Consider the following 10000-nt stretch of genomic DNA (forward strand, 5'->3'; position numbering starts at 1 on the left):
GCTGCTGAGTTGCAGTAATTTCTGCAGGCACGCAACTTTCATGCATATCAGCAGCATACGTCCACCATCCTTTTGTAAGGGAGAGAAAGGGGGCAAGGTGTGAAGCAGAGAACAATAAAATTATGCTACTACCGCTCGTCGGTGACCTTGGCTGACCCAACCCAACCTAAGCCCCCTGCCATTGGCATACCGTGAACGCTATCGACCGCATCGACCCCGTCCGTCCGTTCGTGTGCGTGCAAATCGGGAACCGAGCCCTGACCAACCCTCACTCCTTCTCGGCTGGTGGCTGCTCTCGGTTGGATGACTCGGTCACATTTTACTACCAGCAGCAGCTGCCTTTTAGCTGCCTGAGTCTATCGAAAAGAAAAGGATTAATACCGGTAAGGAAGGGTGTGGAAGGGCGGGAAAGGACTTGCGCCAACGGCGAGCTAGCAGGTGGTTCACAGGTTCGTTTGGAAACGATCGATTGAATCCATTGGGCGAAGTGTCGCTCGGTTACGGTTCGTTTTAAGGTACCTTAGCCACCGTCGAGAATCTTATCCTTTTATCGACAACACACATTTCGATTGAGCTGTTTTAATTAAAAGAAAAATTATAACACAAATCCATTGGCTCTAAGTTCTTCCAAATAGTTTTTAAGATTCTCTAAGCGTAAGTCTACCCTGTTGGGCCACTTTCGTCTTATTTTCTGCCTGGGAAAGTGTCCAAAAAGGGAAACACCAAACTCTTCGGCGGTCCATTTATTGTGCGGTCTTGCGTGTCCTTTTTCCGGGCGGCTAGGTTAGTAAGTGATTCCATGCAGTGGTGATGTGATGTGAGCAGCAAGCGAACCGAAAGATAGAGAAAGAGAGAAAGTGTTTTATCGAAAGGGGGGAACCGGATGACCGAATCCACTGAAACATCGGGTAGTACCGAAAGAGAAACTGAAAACCCGTAACTGACCGCAGATGTAACGAGATACGCGATAGAGCGGAGCGCTTATTATTGCTCATTATGTACTGGCATTTTATGGTCACCTTCTGCAAAAGAGATCCCTGCGACACATCTTGGAGGGCAAAAGGTGGGTTTATGCTGAAGCGAAATGACGCATTTTTTCGCAAACCAACGAGAATTCGAAGTAATGATAATATACATTTTGTTTTACTCTCCAAATGCATGTTACAACATTCAACACTTAGTATAGTATTGTCCCTTAGTCTAATCGCTACCAGATACTGAAGATCTGGCCGTGTGATTGTGAAAACCAAGAGGAATTTATGACCGGTAGCATTGGCCACGTGATTTTGCATAAATTTTTGAACCATTAAGCCCTAGTGGACATGCAATAATTAGGTGCTAGAAGCAAGCTAGCAAAAGAATTAGCAAAAGAATTGGAAAACATTCTCCTAAACTTCTGGTAACCGGGAAATGAAACCTAAAACCCGTTCCATTCCGTGCTAATCGGTCATATTTACAAGGGATCTTTTGCGTTTTGCTTGCCTCGGCTTTTCACGGTAGCGCCTTTCATGCGTCCGACTACGCCATTGGCTCACATTTCCTGCTTCATACACAGAGCGACCCAGACTGTAGTGTCCGGCATGGCCTCAATGGTTCCACCACTAGACTCCCATCAACTACTAGCACTGCAGTGGTTCTGCACAACTAATTAAATGCTTTAAAAGGCTTCTCGATGCTGAATGGCCACAGTGGTGGTGACGGGGGGACCGTCTAACAGAAGTGGAAGTTAAGTACACTTTACTGTTAACTGTTTCGTTCAGCAGTCAAACCACCCACCGTTGCCATTCCCACACACCCACATACACACGCGGGTGCACATCGCGAGAATGCAACAAAAGTGGGTCATTTGGGGATGAGAAAAACCAACCAAGCCGGAAAACGGTCTCGTCAACTTGGAAAAGTAGTAAAAAAGGAGCTCATAGCACATACCATCACCACCAGCACTACCACCACTAGTTGCATTCAGAGCTGCGCTGTCCAACCAGCGCCTGCCAGTAGATGGGACAGGAAAAGCGGGAAAAGCGCACATTTTCCACTCCATCTGTAAACAATCGTTACAAGGCGCGGCAGCGTGCACACAGCCATACACAATATCTGGCATTCTGGTTGGTGGAGGCGCACTTCTTTTCCTGCACTTTGTGTAAACACGGGCGGAAGAGACGCAGAAGAAAGAATGCTTCGCTAGTCGTCTACCGCTAGTGAAGTAAAGAGCGCGCACACAAGATATGTTTATTTATGGAAACACCGTCTGTCTTTGGTGTGGTACGGAATTAGGTCGAACTCTGGGGCTCATTCTCCGGGCGGATTCGAGTGGAACACATGAGGCAGCGAGGTGACTAGCGTTCCGCCATCTGGAGCTCGGATGATTCCACTTATTGGGCTGCATCATTTGGAAATTGCCTTTTTTCCTGTCAAGTACTTTCTCTAGTACCTCATATGCATCGTTCCCAATAACCAAAGATTCTGGTTCACTTAGCTGGCAATTCTAACAAACCTGAATATCCTGTTGGTCGTCGTCAAAAGCACTCCTCTGCTCCTTATCGAATACACGATCTTAATTAGCCACTTCAAACTTATCTAAGGGTATGATCATGGCCCAACTATGTAGCAACTTCTAAGTAATTCTACTGCATTCTATCTTCTTATTTTCTGGATAATATTCAAGATACCACCAGGTCCAGAGCTCGGATCTTGCTACTGGTTTTTAACAAAATTAAATCCAATTTAAGCTTTAACATAATGGTGTAGTTTATGAGATGTTTTCAACATTTCAGAATGTTTTTTTTTTATTACTTGCCAAGTCCTCCCAAGTCCTGCCGACATCCAGGAAGCACTCTTCGAAGAATGTCGTCCCATTTCTGTCCCGTGCACAGTTTATCCACTAGAATCGGCTTAACCATTGCAGCAGACAACCCTTTCCACTTCGCTGCGAATCTCCTCATTACTCTGGGCGATTCGCTGCATCGCCGGAGCGTGGAAAACAAACAAACGGCCACCGGGAGTGAGCTGGGTATTTTTCCGCCCTGTCGTTATGCGCCTCTTGTCTTCCGCTCCGCACCACCCCTCGCATTCAACATGCCGCATCTGGGATTCTGCTCGTAGCCGTTAACTTCTTTGACAAAAGCGGCAAAAGAAAAGTACGGAAGTCAGGAAGCTCTAGATAGTTCGAAGGGAGGAAGGCCACTTCAGCCACCATCACCACCAACCATGGAGCAACGGCAACAACCGGTGACAGGTGCGGAGGTGGTTGATTATGTTGCGCGAACGGCCAAACACGATCCCCGTCAATGTGTCAGGGGGGAAAAAGGTGCTGCGCGCCACGTTCCGCTTAATATCCCTTTGTCTTTGACAGAGACAGATGACCGGCGGCAGTTTGGGGGAGGATGGGATAGCGGCGGAAACGGTCGAATGTGTGTTTGCGGATGAGCGTTTTTAGCCAAACGTTTTAAGGCGTTAGCGATGCCAAAGGGGGTCAGTGAACTCGCGCAGCATATCCAGCGTATCTTCACCAGCAAAATGCATTCATTCTTGGCTACGTAATCGGTTAGATGAGCTGCATGACTGCTTTGTTATCAAAAGAGACATTCCGCCATGAATTTCATTAAATAGTTTTCTGCGGGTGCGGGGGGTGATTATGTTAATTTTTTTTGGCATATTTTAGTAGCGTCCCAAAAATTGGAATTTAAAGCACTGGCCACCAGCAAAAAAATTCGACGGTAAGGTAGAGGATCGTGTGCGAATTGTGTAAATGTGTTTCTGGAAAAACAAAATATCTCGTAATCACGCATCACAATTCCTCTTCGTATGCCATTTCCTGTGGGAATACCAATTACCTCACAGACTGTATGAATTCCACAGTTTTCTGCGACGTTTTTTTCCTTTTCTTCTCAGGAAGTAAACATCCAGGTCGAGTCTCTTTCAGGTGGTTGTAATGATGATGATGAGGCGGTTGCTAGCTAGGTACGACCATCTAGTTTAGCGGCATAACTTTCAATCCAACACTGGCACACAGTGCACATGTGTTAGCTGCTGTCCATCCATTCCATTACGCTTGAGCACGAGCGACGGATTCTTCTCGTGGAACCGCCGTTCTGTATAATCCCGTTAATTAATTCCTCAGCTCACAAACTCTGGGCCGTACGCAAATCGAAACGTGCGTGGTGCGTGCCGACATTAGGCCGCATCACGATGGAACGAAGGAAGCTAACTCGTTTTGTGGTTGAACGGAGAGATCATCCGCGACCAAGCACCACCAACCAGCGTTGTGCACACTGTATATTGAAGCCGGTCACGCGCACACAACCCAGTGGCCCGACGGGAAACGCCACAGGCATTCTACTGCGGCATTCCTGGCGATTGTGTGCCGTTTACACCAGGGAAGGCGAGTTTACCGCTGGCGGGAACCGGCTGGTTCTCCTGGGCTTCCGAGTCGTCCACCCACGCCGCCCATAGCGACGTCCATGCGATGGTTTGAAATTCTTACAGGCCGAGGATTGGATTTTATTACATTTTGTATAAGATTTGTGGCGAGTTGAGGTTGCGTCGTGGTACAGGTTGAATAAAAATTACGAATTAAATTCCGCCCAAGCCCAAGCACGAGCTACTAAGCGCGTTGTTCCCCCAGGACCAGGATTAATGAACTTTTAATTACATCAGAAGATGATATTGTACCGCTATTTGAAGGTAATTTATTTCATTCTTACTATTTAACGGTTTCGTTAGCAACCGAACCTCGAAGCGTAGGTTAATGAAGTACTGTTTATAGAATAATAAAAATATCTGCAGCAATCCTTGAAAAATTTTGCTGCTGACCAACAGTATTGATCAATACGTAGCTACCATCGAACCATCACAGTAATGTGATACTGATTAGTAATTTGTCGCCCCGTCGAGTGTAATTCTGGTTCCCGTGAGGTAGTTAACCTTTCCTCAACTGGTCGGCATCGACGCCCAACAGGTCCCACTGGTTGAAGTCCATGCTAAACATCCCTACAACATGGAACCAGCTTACCACCACCGGTGACTCATGAATAAGCGATTTCAAACCGGTTGATAACCCGAATAGGCATTTGATCCAAAAACGAAGCACATTCGTTGCCACAAAATGTTAAACAGAAAAATGTCAACACATTTCTACACTGCCTTGTTGCCAATATGTTTTATATCACACCGTGGAATCAATCGTAGTAACGACAGGAAAAATGAAACCTTTAGTTTTTAGGTGATGCTTGAACAAGGAAGTTAACATTTTAATATTGTTTCGCTCCCGAAAATTAGTACCATTTTTCAAAGCTATCTGTGAAATCGCAGGAGATCCAGATTGGGATGGAGCAGTGGTATCGACATTGATTTCGAAGGAAATGAATACAAGAATTCGAGGGAGAAGGAAATCGATCGAACGTTTTTCTTCAAGAGGTGAAGAATATTCGCTGATTGAAGCAGCAAGTAAACATAGGAATATTTATGTTTATTGTAAAAAACATCGAAAAGATACCCCCCAAACATATCCTCCGGGACGCTCCATTTGCATAGATATTACATATCAAATTGACATTATGGAATCACCTTCACTGCACACCGTAACCTAACAGAAGAAACCATTTCCTCATAACGAGATCATCGTTCAACGCACAGATTGCTCCCGGCTAAGAAGCACAAACCGATTTTCATCATAAATCGTGATAAAATTCGCTGTAAAATGGATTTAGAATATAGAACCATCCCTTGCATCGACGTGCCTCAATACCGAAAGCTAATCATAAGCAGTATGCACGCTCGAGGCGCTACGCCAAAGCGACGGTGTTATCTGCACTCGCCTCATCTCGCACGGGAACAGTCTGAAGTGCGTTGCAGTGGCAATCTACTCAAGTACCGGTCTTATTTCAACATGATTTGCACTTGAACAGCTGTTAAATCTACTGAAAGCAGACAAGCGAATCCCACCCTGCATCAGAAGGGCCATTTTTCTCTTCAGACTGCCGGTGGCGGTGAAAAAGTAGCGCGACTTGGGTGTATAATTAATTTCTAGGAAGGTAATAATATTCTGAGCAATATGAAAGAAAGTATTCTAATTCTCTGAAAAAAATAAACGTATTAAAAACGTCCTACGGCACCAAGATAAACGGTTGGTTAATCGATGCTGAAACGTTGCTTGACAAAGATTGTGCCAGCTACAAATTGAGAGTTTGTTGTCTGTTAATGAGTTCTTTATGCTTCTCCCAACAAACCAAACGATCGTCAACATGAGATCACGTTCCTCTGTCTTTCAAAATACATTTTTGTGAAGTTTAATTCCGGAATGACTCGCTCGATTTCAGAGTGACCTTGGACGGTTGTAGTGAAGAATGTAATTATGTTTGTTGAAACGAAAGAAAAAAAAAACTGTTGAAGACTTGATCAAAAGGAACATCAACAATTGCCCATATCAAAACAATGTTTAACATTCAATCGCCCGGGGTTTGCCCGCAGCTTCCAAATCTCGATGCTTCTCGAGCTATGGGTCACGGGAGCGCGTGCCTCGCTGCTTTTCAACAGATAACGCCAGCCCCACCCATCGTAAACGCCGTTTATTAGCAAGTGAGTCAGTCAAAAGCGATTACTGATTTGCCAGGCCACAGTCTTTTAGACGACAGACAGCGCGAGAGAGAGAGAGAGAGAGAGAGAGAGAGAGGGGGAGGGAGAGAGAGAGAGAGAGAGAGAGAGAGAGAGAGAGAGAGAGAGAGAGAGAGAGAGAGAGAGAGAGAGAGAGAGAGAGAGTGATTCCGGGCTATCAGCAGAAAGCAACGCGAAGAGCGAAATGATGCCGAAGATGGATGGAGACTGTCGCGCCAATACTTCTCACTCCACTTTAGACGCATCTGTTGCCAGTCCCCGGCGAAAAAGTACACCAAGAAGAACCACCGAAACCCGACCGTGGACCGAAACACACCCCGTGAAACTACTGGCCCGGGGCGGGGGCTTGCGAGTCACGCTGGAAGGTCACCGGGTCACAGGCGACCGACCAGAGCGAAGCGATGGGACCGGATGTGAAGTCATCACCACAAAGAGAGGCCAGAGAGGCCACCAGCAGTCTCGCGGATCTCTGGCAGAGTTATGCCCGGCCGGCCCAGGCCAGGGGCCAGGCCAGCTGATGGACTCACTCAGCACATTGGCATGCCACCGTGCACCGTCTCTCCGTTCGGCTGCATCTGCCAACCTTTCGTTCCGCACGGATGAACGGTCCGGTCCGTCAGACGATAGGACGTGGTTTCGACCGGATGAACATCATTACCGTTTTGCGCAATGTATTTCGCCCCGTGCGTGCAGATTCGCGGCTGCAGGCTGTATCATACCGCGCCAGTGCGGATGGCGAATCTCGGTTCGCTTGACCGAAACCCACCAACCCGCATACCGTTCTCTTGGATGCCAATGATCGATGTCTGGATGGTTGGATTGTTAACTGCCGACAGCCAAAATGCCATGCCCGCCACAGCCATTTCTTCGGGCAATTTATCGCGGATACTTAAATAGTAAATCAATTGCTTCGACTAATCGTGGAACGAAGGAACACCCCTTGGCAAGGAGCCTTTTTGGAGGAATTCCTCTTAGTGTCACTTAAATATTTGCCCTTTTAGAGGGTCCTAATTTATGAATTTCTTACAGAATCCTTGGATCAAGAGGGTTGAGTAACTTTTCAAACATCATTTTCAAGGTCAAGTGTGATGTATTCTCTAAGGTCTAAGGGTGGTCGATAGGGAGTTTCCTCCTCAAGGTCATTTGTGTGCCGTATGGTTGAGCTTATTGGATTAAGTGATTTTGCGTATTCCAGGGCATGATTTCGTTTAGATGATAACATTAGACATCCCACGAGACCGATTGGCCAGGTTCCATGATGCTGTAATGCGATGCCAAACATCCAAACGCGATTGCCATTAGCATTCTATAGTGATGTCTCGAACCAGACAGCGTTTTGTTGGTTTATCTTTGTGCAATCAATGCGGTAAATGGTTGTGAATATTGGAAAAGGTCCGCATTTCAACACGAGCTACGCGAGAGATTGCAGAAGAGGGGCTCATGCGCCGTGCAGTATCAAAGTGTTCAACATTTTCAACAGAGCGGGTTTCAAGACGACATTATCAACATTAATTTTGAGTATAGCACATGGGTAATTGAAGTTAAAAAAAATTAACAATCGTATTCTGATTTTTTACGTAACGAGTTACAGTCACGTGACTTGCTAGTATCTGCCATCAGAACTTTCAGTCTGTCTTGTACCTGTCTGGTATGTAATTCTTTGCTCATGTTCCCACCAGCTTCCCACTCGCTCGCTCTCTACTCTGCTGCTCCGAGGATGGTCTTGGGCAACACGACGTGCTCCACAAAGACACAGACATTATGTAATTTCTATTTGATGCTGCCAGGGGCAAGGCTTTACGACCTGACGGACGGACGTTCCTGCCACACCAACATCACCAAGGGGGCTGTGGAGGAATGCGGCAATCGTTGCGTGGCTGGTGGTGCACTCAGGTTCTTGACTCAGCACTATACCCGGGCCCGGGTCGTTCGACGTCGTCACCTTTCCATCCGTTTGTAGCATCCCCAGATGGGGGACAGGGTAGCATCGTGTTAACCTAATATGTTTGCCCTCCCTGGTTCTACACACGCTCTGCCGGTGCCAGCTGGAGCAAACAGCTTGAGCGCTAGTCAATGTGAGATTTATGATGAGGGTTACTCAACGAACAATGGACATCTCCCGCAGAGCGAACACACATTTTGCGCAAATGCTTCAACTTGCCGACGCATGCAAAACTGTGCCTACCGTCCCGTGTCCACGGCTAATAGTCGAACCGGAACGTTTTCAGAACCTTTTGGTCCCGTTCTAGAATCTAGCATAGCCAGTTATGAGTTTTTGGTGAAACTACTGTAAGCGAAGCCATCAACAACACAGCCGGATACAGAACGGGGCACAACTTCTGTAATCAGCAGCAACTTTTGCCCCACCAACCGGAGGACAGCTGTGCTGGATAATTGTTCTACAATTAACCATATTGTTAAACATCTGACACTACAGACCGAGGGATCTGCCTCCGTTGTATGGTAGCTACAGAGATGGAGAGAACGAGAGTGAGATAGAGTGGGAAGAAAAGGCAAAAGGGGTTATTGAAAAGGGTAGCAATCGCTTTCAGCCCTCTAGCAGCCCCATCGTTCCGTGGCTCTGTTCATCGAACGGGCCCTGGCATTCGTTCTAACACGTGCAAACGGTTGGTAACCAATTGCTGCAATTGACCGCTGAAGCATGCAAGCAAGCATCTCGATAGACTATAAATAAATATGCCCGCGATTGCCACCGGAGAGAGGCAGGTTAATGCCGCGGCCCGTTAACGTGGCCTCAACCGCGCCACGGATGACCAGCAATGCTTCTGCAGCACCAGAAATGCGTGCGTGTTATGGATTAAATCATAAGATGACAGCATCATAACGCGAACATCCATCCTGATTTGTGGCCTTAGCATCCATTGTGCTTAGTTGGACCTTTATGGTGTCAACCTGCGAAAAAAGACGACTGTATGGAAAGATTGTTTTAAAGAACCATTCAACACCTCCTCTTAAATGGTGTAATATGTATTCATCAAATTGTTCAAGTCAACGAACACAAAATCGATAAACGGCATAAAAAGGCGAAAACAGTTTCCCATTTCATAGCATTTGCTCATCAAAAGCCATCCTCAATCACTGGATCATAGGTTGGGAACGATTACCCGACGGTGTTTTCACTTTCAATCGATTTTTAATTAAAAGGAATGCCTTTAATTAAGCAAGAGAAATTTCAAATCAACGCAACCACACCACAAAGCTTTCCACTTTCCTTCATCCAACAATTTATGCGATCTTTAATCAACATTTTATCCGATCATTCTTCATGTCGGTTGCCACTGTTGCTGTTGTTGCCTGTTTGAAGCAACCTCTACGTGTCCATTCATGGTTGGAGTTTTCACCTCTTCCGAGCTTGTTTCGGAAAGAA

At 46.4% G+C, this 10000-nt stretch overlaps 1 protein-coding gene across 2 annotated transcripts in view; it reads right to left on the reverse strand.

The window, feature by feature from the left end:
• LOC126581283 (uncharacterized) overlaps positions 1–10000 on the reverse strand; it is a 21903-nt gene that overhangs the window by 9934 nt on the left and 1969 nt on the right. The window lies entirely within an intron of this gene.

The sequence above is a fragment of the Anopheles aquasalis genome, chromosome 2, assembly GCF_943734665.1.
Source record: "Anopheles aquasalis chromosome 2, idAnoAquaMG_Q_19, whole genome shotgun sequence".
Lineage (NCBI taxonomy): Eukaryota > Metazoa > Arthropoda > Insecta > Diptera > Culicidae > Anopheles > Anopheles aquasalis.